The sequence below is a fragment of the Danio rerio genome, chromosome 15, assembly GCF_049306965.1.
Source record: "Danio rerio strain Tuebingen ecotype United States chromosome 15, GRCz12tu, whole genome shotgun sequence".
In the NCBI taxonomy this organism is placed as follows: domain Eukaryota; kingdom Metazoa; phylum Chordata; class Actinopteri; order Cypriniformes; family Danionidae; genus Danio; species Danio rerio.
In genome coordinates, this window is record NC_133190.1 from 866,420 (window position 1) to 879,878 (window position 13,459).

At 39.2% G+C, this 13,459-nt stretch overlaps 1 long non-coding RNA gene and 1 other non-coding gene across 5 annotated transcripts in view; one reads left to right on the forward strand and one right to left on the reverse strand.

Moving 5' to 3' along the window:
• Positions 1 to 13,459, reverse strand: part of LOC141377992 (uncharacterized) — a 199,496-nt gene that overhangs the window by 38,616 nt on the left and 147,421 nt on the right. The gene's annotated exons all lie outside the window — the stretch shown is intronic.
• LOC557268 (uncharacterized) lies at positions 502 to 13,150 on the forward strand. Of its 4 annotated transcripts, XR_012391200.1 has the most exons (4): positions 6,350 to 6,396; positions 6,965 to 7,099; positions 8,419 to 12,383; positions 12,551 to 13,150. It is a non-coding gene; the product is annotated as an uncharacterized protein (transcript). The 4 variants fall into 4 exon arrangements; XR_011006389.2 differs by lacking the exons at positions 6,350 to 6,396; positions 6,965 to 7,099 and adding exons at positions 502 to 544; positions 1,211 to 1,378 and having other exon boundaries at positions 8,419 to 13,150; XR_011006390.2 differs by lacking the exons at positions 6,350 to 6,396; positions 6,965 to 7,099; positions 8,419 to 12,383; positions 12,551 to 13,150 and adding exons at positions 502 to 544; positions 1,211 to 1,378; positions 4,321 to 6,176.

The window sequence follows — 13,459 nt, forward strand, 5'->3', positions numbered from 1 at the left end:
TATATTAAAATTATAGTGACATAAATATATAAAGTAATTAATTTCTTGTGGAATCTCTAACTTATTATATTTTCAGCTCATCACAGCCTGCAACAATAGAATAGAATAAAGGAAATGGTATTGTAGTGAAATTGTAAACGTAAATAAATAAACATCATTGGAATGTGCTTTCTGCATAATTCTCATCATTCCAGTTTTGGAGTGGAGTCTCAACACAATTTATTTTGTGGATTTTTTATCTCCTATATTTAGTAGAAGAGTGTGTCTCATAGAAATCTGGGAGATCACAAAACTTGAAATACCTCTGTGTGGACTCAAGTGTAAAACTAAAGTAAAATGTTTAAATAAAACTGACATTATTTCACACATTAAAAATGTAAATACTTCTTTTAAAGATTTTTATCATTCAGTTAACATTATTGATGTTTAAATCTTTTATGGATAAATGCCTTTGTATATCAAGTGCACGGGACTTTTATTTTGAACTACATTTGTGACGTCATAAGGGTGCGCCGGGCTGCTGCATAGTTTCAACTGGAGAAAGGTTTGTGATTTAATCATTTTAAGTGTTAAAATTTACATGGTTTAGACATTTATTTAGACTTTATTATAGTAATACGAGTTCAATATCATTCACTGTGACATTATAATGCGTTATAAAACATTTATGAACAGTATTGTAAGAGTAAACTGCCTCAGTTTATTATGAACAGCCAGTAACAGTGATCTGAGTAAACTGAACACTGAAATCCAACTCTCAGACAAATCATCAACCTTTTATCAATCTTTTCACCACAGTGAGCACCAAGAGTCCTAAATTCTACACTTAAATGAAAACTCAGTGAACTTTATTATTCATTCTGACACTGATGCTGCATTTAATTCTCATTACAATTATTATTTAATCACATTTTATTATTAAATGAGGAATAATTATTTTAAAACAACAGAAAATGTAATGATGAAAAATACACTGACCATATAAAGCATACAGATAATTAAATACAAGTATAAGTATCTGTGAAATTAGCATGCTTTAGTGACTGTTTAATGCTAGTTGTGAGTGAATTATTGATTGATTGATATTGTCTGATCAATAAAGGCCAGTAACTCTTACTCTGACTCCCTCACTAGTGCACTGACTACTGAACTAGAGAGCTGATGGAGACTGGATTTGTGTCTTTCTGTTTATTATTCTGATCTTCAACAGGACAAACACAGAAGATCTGCTGAAGCGACTGAGCTCAGACTGTTATAAAGATGGCGTTTATTAAAGAGGAGAGTGAAGACATCAAGATTGAAGAAACATTCACAGTCAAACATGAAGAGACTGAAGAAGCTTTCAGAGTCAAACATGAAGATCCTGAGGAACAAACAGGTTGGTTTTCATCCTCAAACCTCAACATTTGATATTTATATATTAATTTATTAAGTCAAGCATGTCTCCTGCTGCAAAAGTACATTTACATGACTTTTCTTAGGAGAGGATTGAATGCTGGGGCAGGCATAACCATTTTATCTCGATTGATTTTTATAATCATTGTGGAGGCCAAAATTGAAACTAAATGTTTAATAAATCAGAGCATGAGTGAGATGTAGTGAAATGATGTAGCAATGCACAATGTTGATTTATCATCCATTTGGTGTATTCACGGGTAGCTTTTTGGTTCAGATGCTAGCCAACTTGAGACGACAGCATAGTTGAGCTTTGTCTCCGCTAGTTGTTTGGCTTCACCAATAAACAATTCAACCCTTATATTGCTCCTTAGACATGATTACATGTGACTTCATACTATATACTCCAGCAGAGTATGAATCTGGAGGAGTTTCTGAATTCCCTCTCTGGAGTGACATCTCGGGAGGCCTGCTGGAGTGGAGTCTCCTGGTTCAGTTTTGAGCCAGAAAAAGACTAGTCATGTTGACTGTAATTTTGCAGCACAACTTAACTTGAACCTTGTCGTAAAGAAATGTAAAGAGAGATGGGAATGTTTGGATTTGTCTACTCTCATTCCATCTTAGTTTGTGTCTGAGTCTCTGCTTTCTGTTTGCTGGAGTCCTGCAAACACAAAATAGCTGGACTGGATCTGAACAACTGTCTGCGCAGTTCTAAGCTGGAAACTTGTGCTCGGTCAGGGATGCCCAATCCTCTTCCTGGAGATCTACCTTACTGCAGAGTTCTGCAGCCACCTTGGTCAAACACACCTCTCTTTAAATACCAAGTGCTCCTTCAGATCCTACTTAGTTGGTTTAGTTGATCAGGAATGGAGCTGAACTATCCAGGATGGCAGATCTCCAGGAACAGGATTGGGCACCCCCAGTCAAGGTCAATTTCTTGTCTGGCATGAGGCTTTCTTATCTTTCAGTTTTTGTCCAGTTATAAGGTAGCCTAGGTACAAGTGGATCTTTGTGGTTCTGGTGATCACTTGACATGAATTGATAATCAAATCAGCAAAAAAGCAGATCAATAGTTCTCAGAAGACCCCTTACTCACTAGCCACTACATAATCTCAGGACATTAATTCCTTCTCCCCTGCAAACGACTGCAAAGAGATGTTCTTGTCTGCTGATTTGGATTCTAGATACTCTGATTAAAGTGATTCTGATCATAGGTGTCGACTCATTTGATGGAATCTGCATGATCATGTGGAGAACATTGAGACAGCACTGCGCTGACCCCAATATCCAAGGTGTCGACCTTGACAATCAACTGGTTATTGGGACCGGGAGTGATTGCGATAACAGCAAAACAGTTTCTTGACTAGGTCAAACAAATCTTTAATAGAGTTGGACCAGATAAAACAGGACTTAACAGAAGTCAGGACCATAAGCGCGGCTGCTAACTGACTAAAATTCCAAATAAAGCACTGGTTAAAGTTAAAAATTATTGAAGGGGCCATGCATATATGTCTTTGACTTTGTTCAATCCCCTTTACATAAAATAATTAAACACCAGTCACTCATGAAATGAGCATTTCTCAGTCTTGACAAACAGCTGATTCTCCTAAAGGTGCTGGAGAAGATGCTGCGTGTGGGACTGGAGATCTGGCGAGAAAATCAGAATGGTGTCCACATACACAAAAACAAAAAAGTTAGAGAATGTTATTGATTAAGGCCTGGGATAAAGCAGGGCCATTGACCAATCTAGTCAGCATGATGGTTATGCCTAACGAGCCAAAGATGGCCCAAAATAACAGACAGTAGGGGACTTTAAAACAAAGAACAAAATGGTCTCTTGATAATTGCCAGAAGTGGTAATACTCACTGGACTACACACTGGGCGATCTTAGCATGGGTGTTGATAGATGAGCAGAGTGTGTGTCAAACCTTTAGTTGCACAGCCAGTTCTATACACAAAAGTTTGAGTGCAAGCCCTTCAAAACCCAGACAGAAGCGGCTGCCTCATTCTACTCACTTGTGTCACAGCAAGAGTGCACAACTCAATAGTATAGCCTGCTACAGAGCATGTCCTTGATGCACAGTGGCCAACAGTCGAGAGGCCTTCTGGCCATACTCACAGTGGCCGTTTCTCCTGTGCTCTGCCCACCAGCTGGGAGATGACAGAAGAGATCTTGGCATGATCGTCAGCATATGATCATCAAAGAACACAACTTTCAATAAAGTCAGAAATTATTGACATTTACAGAGCTCACTCGAATAGCGTGGTGGGTTATCGATGTGCGGCTCTTCTGGAATGGAGCAGGAATGCCCATTCCTGGCAGAGATTGGAGCTAAGCCATGAGGTGTGAGACTTGGGCCACCAGGCATTCCACCTTGTTTGGCCACAGCCAAATGCTCAATGTGCCTTTCCAGCATGGCATCCTGAAACTCAACTGTCAACAAAAAAGTGACTCTCCAGCTGAAACTATCTTGACTTGTTAGCTATCAAGACATGGACAAAGGATCTAAATGCTGGGAGATGCAGATTCAACAAATAGCTTCATTTGTAGAGCAGATTAATGTCTTTGTATCATTGCATCTGATGTATCAAGTAGAGTGTATGGGTGTTTCCCTGAACTGGGTTGCTGCAGGAAGAGTATCTGGAATATATGCTGGAATAGTTGGTGGTTCATTCCCCTGTGGTGGCCCCTGATAAGTAAGGAACTAAGCTGAAGGAATGATGAAAATACTTCATACATCAAGAAAATACATCAACGATAGCAGACCATGTACAAATACTAAGAAATTCTTCTGTGGAATTGTATACCTAAAAATTGTACAGGTCATACAGGGTTAACTATATAGTATTGTTTCAATTGAAAGTTGTATGTTACTGTCAATTTTAACACCTATGGGGTTTTATTTGTCTTTTTTTCTCCAAAGAAAACCTGATGCCACTCAAAGAGGAGAGTCAAGATCAGAATGAAACAGAAGAGAAGGATCAGCATGAGGAATGTCTGGATTTCAGTTCTGGAGAAAAATCAGAAAAGACAAAAACCTCCTCACAAACAACAGCCAAATCTAATACCTGCCACCAGTGTGGAAAGAGTTTCGCTCACAGACAATACCTTTCAAAACATATGAGGATTCACACTGGAGAAAAGCCTTACACTTGCCCACAGTGTGGAAAGAGTTTCACCTGGCAAGGCAATCTTACAGAACACATGAGGATTCACACTGGAGAAAAGCCTTACACTTGCCAACAGTGTGGAAAGAGTTTCAATCGCATACAAAACTTAACAGAACATATGAAGATTCACAATGGAGAAAAGCTTTTCACGTGCCAACAGTGTGGAAAGAGTTTCACACGGAAACAAAACCTGACAACCCATATGAGGTTTCACAATGGAGTAAAGCCATTCACTTGCCAACATTGTGGAAAGAGTTTTACTTGTAAACAACACCTTATATGCCATATGAGGACGCACACTGGAGAAAGGCAACATACCTGCCAACAGTGTGGAAAGAGTTTCACACGGAAACAAAACCTTGCAACCCACATGAGGATTCACACTGAGCAAAAGCCATTCAATTGCCAAGATTGTGTAAAGAGTTTTACTTGTAAACACCATCTTATATACCATATGAAGATGCACACTTGAGAAAAGCGACACACTTGCCTACAGTGTGGAAAGAGTTTCACACGGAAACGAAACCTTACAGAACACATGAGGATTCACACTGGAGAAAAACCTTACACTTGCCAGCAGTGTGGAATGAGCTTTGCATATAAAAAAATCCCTTAATACCCATGTGATGCTTCATACTGGATATGATATACTTCAACCTGACACCTGTGTTTCTGACAAAGAGTAAAACTTAATTTTCATGAGAGGATTCACAATTAGATGTAACCAAATCAGATTTCAATAGTGTGGAGATTCATAGACAGGAATCACTGTAATAACTTACACAAGAGGAGAGGATGTCATCACAGGGTGCAATTAAATGCATCCCTAAAAAGGGTTAATTATCCAAGAACCCATAAGGTGAGGCTTTCTCTGACTCCACCATCTGTATGCACTATCAACCAGCTCCAACTACATCATCCGAATCGTGCCATCAACAGACCAGCTGTGCCGGGATTTCCAAGGGTGTAGGTTTGCTCTTGACATTGGTGGGGAGTCTGAGGACCTATAAATCTCCCTGAACCGAAGTCCCGCTTGCTACTCTGAGAGATTAGGAGAACTGACAGGGATCATGCTGAGCTGCGGCCCTCCAGGAACTGAGTTTGACACATGTGGACTAGAGGAATGACTAGAGGCAGAGGTCACCACCATGTTGTGTGATGGCATCAGGAGTCACCTCTGGAGAAGTGGTCCATTTTGTTTATGTTACTTTATTACCCAGTAAAAACTCTGTTATTTTGTGTATATGGGGGTCAGATGTGCACTGCAGTCTGAAGACAATATATGTGTGTTTAATTGTCTACTACAGGGTTGAATAAAATAGCGGAAAGCAGCTCTTGGTGTCATCTTGGTGTTCGAGAGTAAAAAGCAGATCTGTTACATTTACAATATGCAAACTTCACACATTAAACATGTAAAGTAAAAACTTTTAAAATGTTTTTATAATTTCATAAACCTGAATATTAGAGTCACATACAATAAAAAAACCATAAAGGGGCATCATAAGATAATGTGCATTTTAACATTTGAGCAGACACTCATTAAGCTGTTTTCTCTGTTTAAAGAGAGACCCGACTCCTGGAACAAATAGTGTCTGCACATAAACACTGTTTAGAGTTTAAGATACACGTGTTAGTAATTATTATAAACATTTATTAATTTATATAATACAACCAAAAACTCGAGTATTATTATTGTTGTTGTTTAAGAACTTTTATGTATAAATACCTCTGCAATTATATTACGTCCACGGGACTTTTATTTTGATATACATTTGTGACGTCATAAGGGTGCGCCGCACTGCCGCATTGTTTGTTTCGACTGGAGAAAGGTTTGTGTTTTAAACAGTTTGTGTTAAAATTGATAGTGTTTAGACATTTATTTAGACTTTATAATATTAATAGCCTATGAGTTAAATATCATTCAGTGTGACATTATAATGTGTTATACTACATTTATGAACAGTATTGTAAGAGTAAACTGCCTCAGTTTATCATGAACAGCCAGTAGTGATCTGAGTAAACTGAACACTGAAATCCAACTCTCAGACAAATCATCAACCTTTTATCAATCTTTTCACCACAGTGAGCACCAAGAGTCCTAAATTCTACACTTAAATGAAAACTTAGTGAAGTTAGTAGTATTATTTATTCTACTGAAAAATACACTGACCACATATAGGGTACAGATAAATAAACACAAGTATAAGGCATTATTACTAAATGTGATGCATCTGTGAAGTTACTGTGCTTTAATTACTCTTTAATGCTAGTTTTGAGTGTGAATTTTTGATTGATTGATATTGTCTGATTAATAGGCCAGTAACACTGACTACTGAACTAGAGAGCTGATGGAGACTGGATTTGTGTCTTTCTGTTCATTATTCTGATCTTCAACAGGACAAACACAGAAGATCTGCTGAAGCGACTGAGCTCAGAATGTTATAAAGATGGCGTTTATTAAAGAGGAGAGTGAAGACATCAAGATTGAAGAAACATTCACAGTCAAACATGAAGATCCTGAGGAACAAACAGGTTGGTTTTCATCCTCAAAGCTCAACATTTGATATTAAAATATTAATTTATGAAATCAAGCATGTCTCCTGCTGCAAAAGTAAAATGTACATGATTTTGCTTTGGAGAGGATTAATCCTGGAGGCCAAAATCGAAATTAAATGTTTATTGAATCAGAGCATGAGTTTGAAGTAGCAAGCAAATAATTCAAGTCTAGAAGCAAGGCAAAGGCTGTCTGTAATTTAAAGTCTTGGTCAGGGGTGCCCAATCCTGTTCCTGGAGATCTACCTTACTGCAGAGTTCAGCAGCAACCTTGATCAAACACACCTCTCTTTAATTACCAAGTGCTCACTCAGATCCTACTTAGTTGGTTTAGTTGATCAGGGATGGAGCTGAACTCTCCAGGATGGCAGATCTCCAGGAATAGGATTAGGCACTCCTGGTCAAGGTCAATTCCTTTTCTGGCATGAAGCTTTCTTATATTTCAGTTTCTTTGAGTTATAAGGTAGCCTAGGTTTGAGTGGATCTAGGTTTGAGTGCATGATCATGTGAAGAACATTGAGACAGCACTGCACTGACCCCAATATCCAAGGTGTCGAAAGTGTTATTACAACCTTCAAATTGGTAGTGTCAGGATTTTTATTCATTCATTCTTTTATTTTCTTGTCGGCTTAGTCACTTTATTAATCCGGGGTCGCCACAGAGGAATGAACCACCAACTTATCCAGCACATGTTTTACGCAGCGGATGCCCTTCCAGCCTCAACCCATCTCTTGGAATCAGGATTTTTATGTCATTGGAAAATACTTAAGGGTGGCACAGTGGCACAGTGGTTAGCACTGTCACCTCACAGCAAGAAGGTCCCTGGTTAGGTTCCTGCTGGGTCAGTTGGCACTTCTGTGTGGAGTTTTCATGTTCTCCCCGTTGGCCTGAGTTCCCTTTGGGTGCTCCGGTTTCCTCCACAGTCCAAAGAAATGCGCTATAGGTAAATTGGTTAAGCAAAAATTGTCCAAAGTGTGTGTGTTAATGTGAGTGTACGGGTGTTTCCTAATACTGGATTGTTGCTGAAAGGGCATTCGCTGTATAAAACATATGCTGGAATAGTTGGTGGTTCATTCCGCTGTGGTAACCCCTGATGAATAAGGGACTAAGCCGAAGGAACGATGAATGAAAATACTTGAAAGAACGACCATGTAAAATACTTGGAAATTCTTTGGTTGAATTGTATACCTAACAATTGTACAGGTCATACAGGGTTAACTATATAGTATTGTTTCAACTGAAAATGGTTACTGTCAATTTTGACACCTATGGGTTTTTTGTCATTTTTGTCTCCAAAGAAAACCTGATGCCAGTCAAAGAGGAGAGTCAAGATCAGAACGAAGTAGAAGAGAAGGATCAGCATGAGGAATGTCTGGATTTCAGTTCTGCAGAAAAATCAGAACAGACAAAAACCTCATCACAAACAACAGCCAAATCTCATACCTGCCACCAGTGTGGAAAGAGTTTCACTTGGAATTGTTACCTTGCCATCCATATGAGGATTCACACTGGAGAAAAGCCTTACACTTGCCAACAATGTGGAAAGAGTTTCAATCGGCGAGAAAACTTAAGAGAGCATATGAAGATTCATAATGGAGAAAAACTTTACACTTGCCAACAGTGTGGAAAAAGCTTCACTTGGAAACAAAACCTTACATCCCATATGAGGATTCACACTGGAGAAAAGCCATTCAATTGCCAACATTGTGGAAAGAGTTTCACTTATAAACAACACCTTACAGACCATGTGAGGATGCACAATGGAGAAAAGCCTTACAATTGCCAACATTGTGGAAAGAGTTTCACTTGGAAAAAAAACTTTAAAAGCCATATGAGGATGCACAATGGAGAAAAGCCCCATGCCTGCCTACAGTGTGAAAAGAGTTTCACTTGGAAACATCACCTTGTAACCCATATGAGGATTCACACTGGAGAAAAACAACACAGCTGCCTACAGTGTGGAAAGGGTTTCACACGGAAACTAAACCTTACAAAACACATGAGGATCCACACTGGAGAAAAGCCTTACACTTGCCAACAGTGTGGAAAGAGTTTTTCTTGGAAACAATACCTTACAGATCATATGAGGACTCACACTGCTCACACTGCAGAAAAGCAACATACCTGCCACCAGTGTGGAAAAGGTTTCACTCGCAAACGAAACCTTTTAAATCATATGATTATTCACACAGGAGAAAAGCCTTACACTTGCCAACAATGTGGAAAGAGTTTCAATCAGAGACGAAACTTAAAAGAACATGAGAAGATTCACAATGGAAAAAAACTTTACATTTGCCAACATTGTGGAAAGAGTTTCGCTCGCAAACAATACCTTATAATCCATATGAGGATTCATACAGAAGAAAAGCCTTACAATTGCCAACAATGTGGAAAGAGTTTTTCTTGGAAAAAATACCTCACAGACCATGTGAGGATTCACACTGGAGAAAAGCCTTACACTTGTCAACAATGTGGAAAGAGTTTTAATCGGAGAGAAAACGTAAAAGAGCATATGAAGCTTCATAATGGAGAAAAGCCTTACACTTGCCAGCAGTGTGGAAAGAGTTTTACTTGGAAACAAAACCTTACAAAACACATGAGGATTCACACTGGAGAAAAGCCTTCACTTGCCAACAGTGTGGAATGAGCTTTGCATGTATAAATATCCCTTAATACCCATGTGATGCTGTATACTGGATAGAAGCCTGACACCTGGGTTTCTATTAAAAAAAAAAACTTAAATTTCATAAGAGGATTCACAATTAGAAATAACCAAATCAGATTTCGTTAGTGCGGAGACTCAGACAGGAATCACTTTAATAACTTACACAAGAGGAGAGGATGTCATCACAGGGTGCAATTAAATGCATCCCTAAAACAAGTTAGTTTTCAAGGGAAAAAAAAAACAGGTTTATGAGAACACTCCCCTTTTGTCCCCTCCCCTTCCCATGCACTTGTCAATGAAATCATCTTGCCAGAAGTCTTGCATCATCTACAAAAACTTGATTTTACCAAGCCTCAAGCAGTTTCACAAAGCATCCTGCGACCCCTCACATCTGTGTGTGCAAGTACCAAGCAATCGGGTCAGTCCATCAGAACTCTCACAATCTGTTAAAGATTTGTAATTCTGCCAAGAACCTAGGCCACAGGAAGGATTCACAGCCAACAACATCATCCTCTAGCATCTGTATTCCCTGGTAACCAGCTCCAACTACATCATGCAAATCCTGACCAGACCAGACCAGCGGTGCCGGGATTTCCAAGGGTGTAGGTTTGCTCTTGACATTGATGGGGAGTCTGAGGACCTATAAATCTCCCTGAACCGGAATTCCACTTGCTACTCTGAGAGATTAGGAGAACTGACAGGGATCATATTCCCCCACTGTGCATTTTTATTTTAAGCTGTAAAAAATGTGAGATTCTCTGCCATTTATGTTTTTCAGGTTGCAATGCTAAGAACTTAACAAGTGATGGAATTATAAACTCCAGTCGCTTTTATCCCTCACCCAAACTCAGAACTGGACTACACAAGAGTAGGACCCTGCAAGTTACAGAAGGTCCTGCAGAACACCACCCCTCCCCCCGGCCACCAGACTGTAAAGGAACTACAATGCTTCATGGGCTTTGCCAATTTCTACCTACAATCCATCCACATTCTTATTATATTACCTCTTCACTCACTTCACTTCTTGAGAGAAAGATGGAGACTCTTCCTAGGAACCCTGCTGCCCACTGTTAGGAATTAAATTAAAAATCATTAATCAAAAAGAGATTTAACCAAAACGTAACAAAATAACAGGGATTAAAAATATAATCCCTGGTGCCCCCGCGCACTCTCTCCCCAAAATATTTACCAAAAACACAACCACTAAGAATTAACAAGAAAGTATGATTTATTTACAGAAATAAGGAGCAAAAATAACATCAGGAGGGGTTCAGCCATAATAAATGACAATAAACCAAGCTAACTAAATTAGATTAAACTTCCCTAGAAAACAAATAAAATGAAATACAGAAAACTTACCTCCCTACTAACAAACACAGGAGAAAATGAAAATAACAAATAAGGCACCAAACCTCCCTACATGCTCCAAGCCCGACAGGGAGACAGAAAACCGGGTTTCAATCGCCGGTTAAAAATTAACACACCGGCATCTCACAAAGCCACAAAGATATACATGCAAACACTCATTGGATCACGTTCTCAACTGAGTACAAGCGGGGAAATCGAGAGAAAGCGGGGAGCCATCGAACCCATGTTCTCTGCAGGTTTTTATAGTCGCCGCCAATCCAAGCACCAATCATGGTCCGTCCCAACGTAATCCGCTGCACCTGCGAATACTTAGAGCGAGAAAGAGAGAGAGAGCGAGAGAAAGACCAGGGTTGGGGTCATGCTGTTACTGTGATCCTCTACTTCTCTACCCTTAAGCTTACTTCTCCAGGAAACTCACCGGTGGAGCAAAGTTATGACATTGGCAATCACAAACACAATCTTCATCCTCATGTCACTGCTCAGTCTGTGCCATGTCAAAGACACCCAGATCTTTGCCTGGTGACTCTGATCCCGTATTGGTATTGACAGTGTTTCTGACTTCCATAACTCTGATGGTTTTATCTCTGTTATAGTTGCTGTAGATTGTTTCTCCAAAGCCTGTAAACTCATCCCTCTCCCTGGTTTACCTACTGCAATAGATACAGCAGAACTTTTCTTCCAGCTTGAGCTGAAACTATAGCTCACATGTATTGACCGGGGCCCAGTTTACACCCTTATCTGGAAAGCTTTTCTTCAAACTACTCACCATTTCTGTTAACCATTCTTCTGGTTGTCCCCCACAGTCAAATGGCTTGGAGCTCAGACAGTATCTCCGGTGGTACTGTCATGAAAACCAGGACAAATGGAACTGTTTGCTCCTGTGAGCTGAGTATGCACAGAAACCCCTGCACCAAGATACCAATGCCTTAACATATTTTCAGTGCATACTAACCAGCCACCACTCTCTCCCTGGATGGAGGAACTCTTCAAGGTTTCAGCTGTTGACTACTGGTTTAGAGAGAGTGTGGGATTTACTCCATCTGCAGAAACCCTTAGCAAAAAAAGTAAAAGACAAGACATCTGAGACACTCCCCTATCAACCTGACGACAAGACATGGCTGTTCTGGACCAGCCATCAATCTACACAGTCAATGAGATCTTGGATTTGTGATGCAGGGTCTCCCATCTGGAATACCTGGTCGAATGGGAGGACTATAGACAAGAGCAGGGGTGTCAAACTCAGTTCCTGGAGGGCCGCAGCCCTGCACAGTTTAGTTCCAACCATGCTTCAACACACTTACTTGTAGGTTTCAAACAAGTCTAAAGGACTCAATCAGTTTGATCAGGTGTGTTTAAATAAGGTTGGAACTAAGCTGTGCAGAGCTGCGGCCCTCCAGGAACTGAGTTTAACACATGTGGACTAGAGGACTGACTAGAGGCAGAGGTCACAACCATGTTGTGTGATGGCATCAAGAGTCACCTCTGGAGAAGTGGTCCATTTTGTTTGTTACTTTATTACTCAGTAAAAAGTAGCTTATTTTGTGTATGTAGGGGTCAGATGTGTACTGCAGTCTGAAGACAATATATGTTTGTTTAATTGTCTACTAAAGGTTTGTTTTACTGTTCATTTTATTTACATTTTATTTAGCTATGCACACATTTTTAGTTAGTTTCTGGTGTATTTTATTTTTACATATACATTTTTGTATGTGGGTTTTAAGTTTGGTTTCAGGATATAAAAGAATAATGTGTCCATTGTGTTGTAACCGGAAAATAATACACGTTTTCCAGTACATTTTAATGTACCCTTATATATGTAAATGTGGGTAAATTGTAAAATGTATGAAATGCCTTTACATGCATACTGGAGAAAATAATTAATCTGAACACACAATGCTGCTGTGTATTGATGAGGGGTCAGATGTGCACTGCAGTCTGAAGACAATATATATGTGTTAAATTGTCCACTACAGGGTTGAATAAAATAGTGGAAAGCAGCTCTTGGTGTCTTTGGGAGTAAAAGCAGATGTTGTATTAAGATCATATAAATTTCACACATAAAATGTAAAGATAAAACCTTTTTATAATTTCATCAACCTGAACTTTGTACAGTCATATCTGGTAAAAGTAAACCATAAAGATAAATAGTGAGATAATAATAAAGTATGTTTAAACATTTGAGCAGACACTCATTTAGCTGTTTTCTCTGTTTAAAGAGAGACCCGACTCCTGGAACAAATAATGTCTGCACATAAACACTGTTTAGAGTTTAAGATACATGTGCTAGTAATTATTATAAACATTTA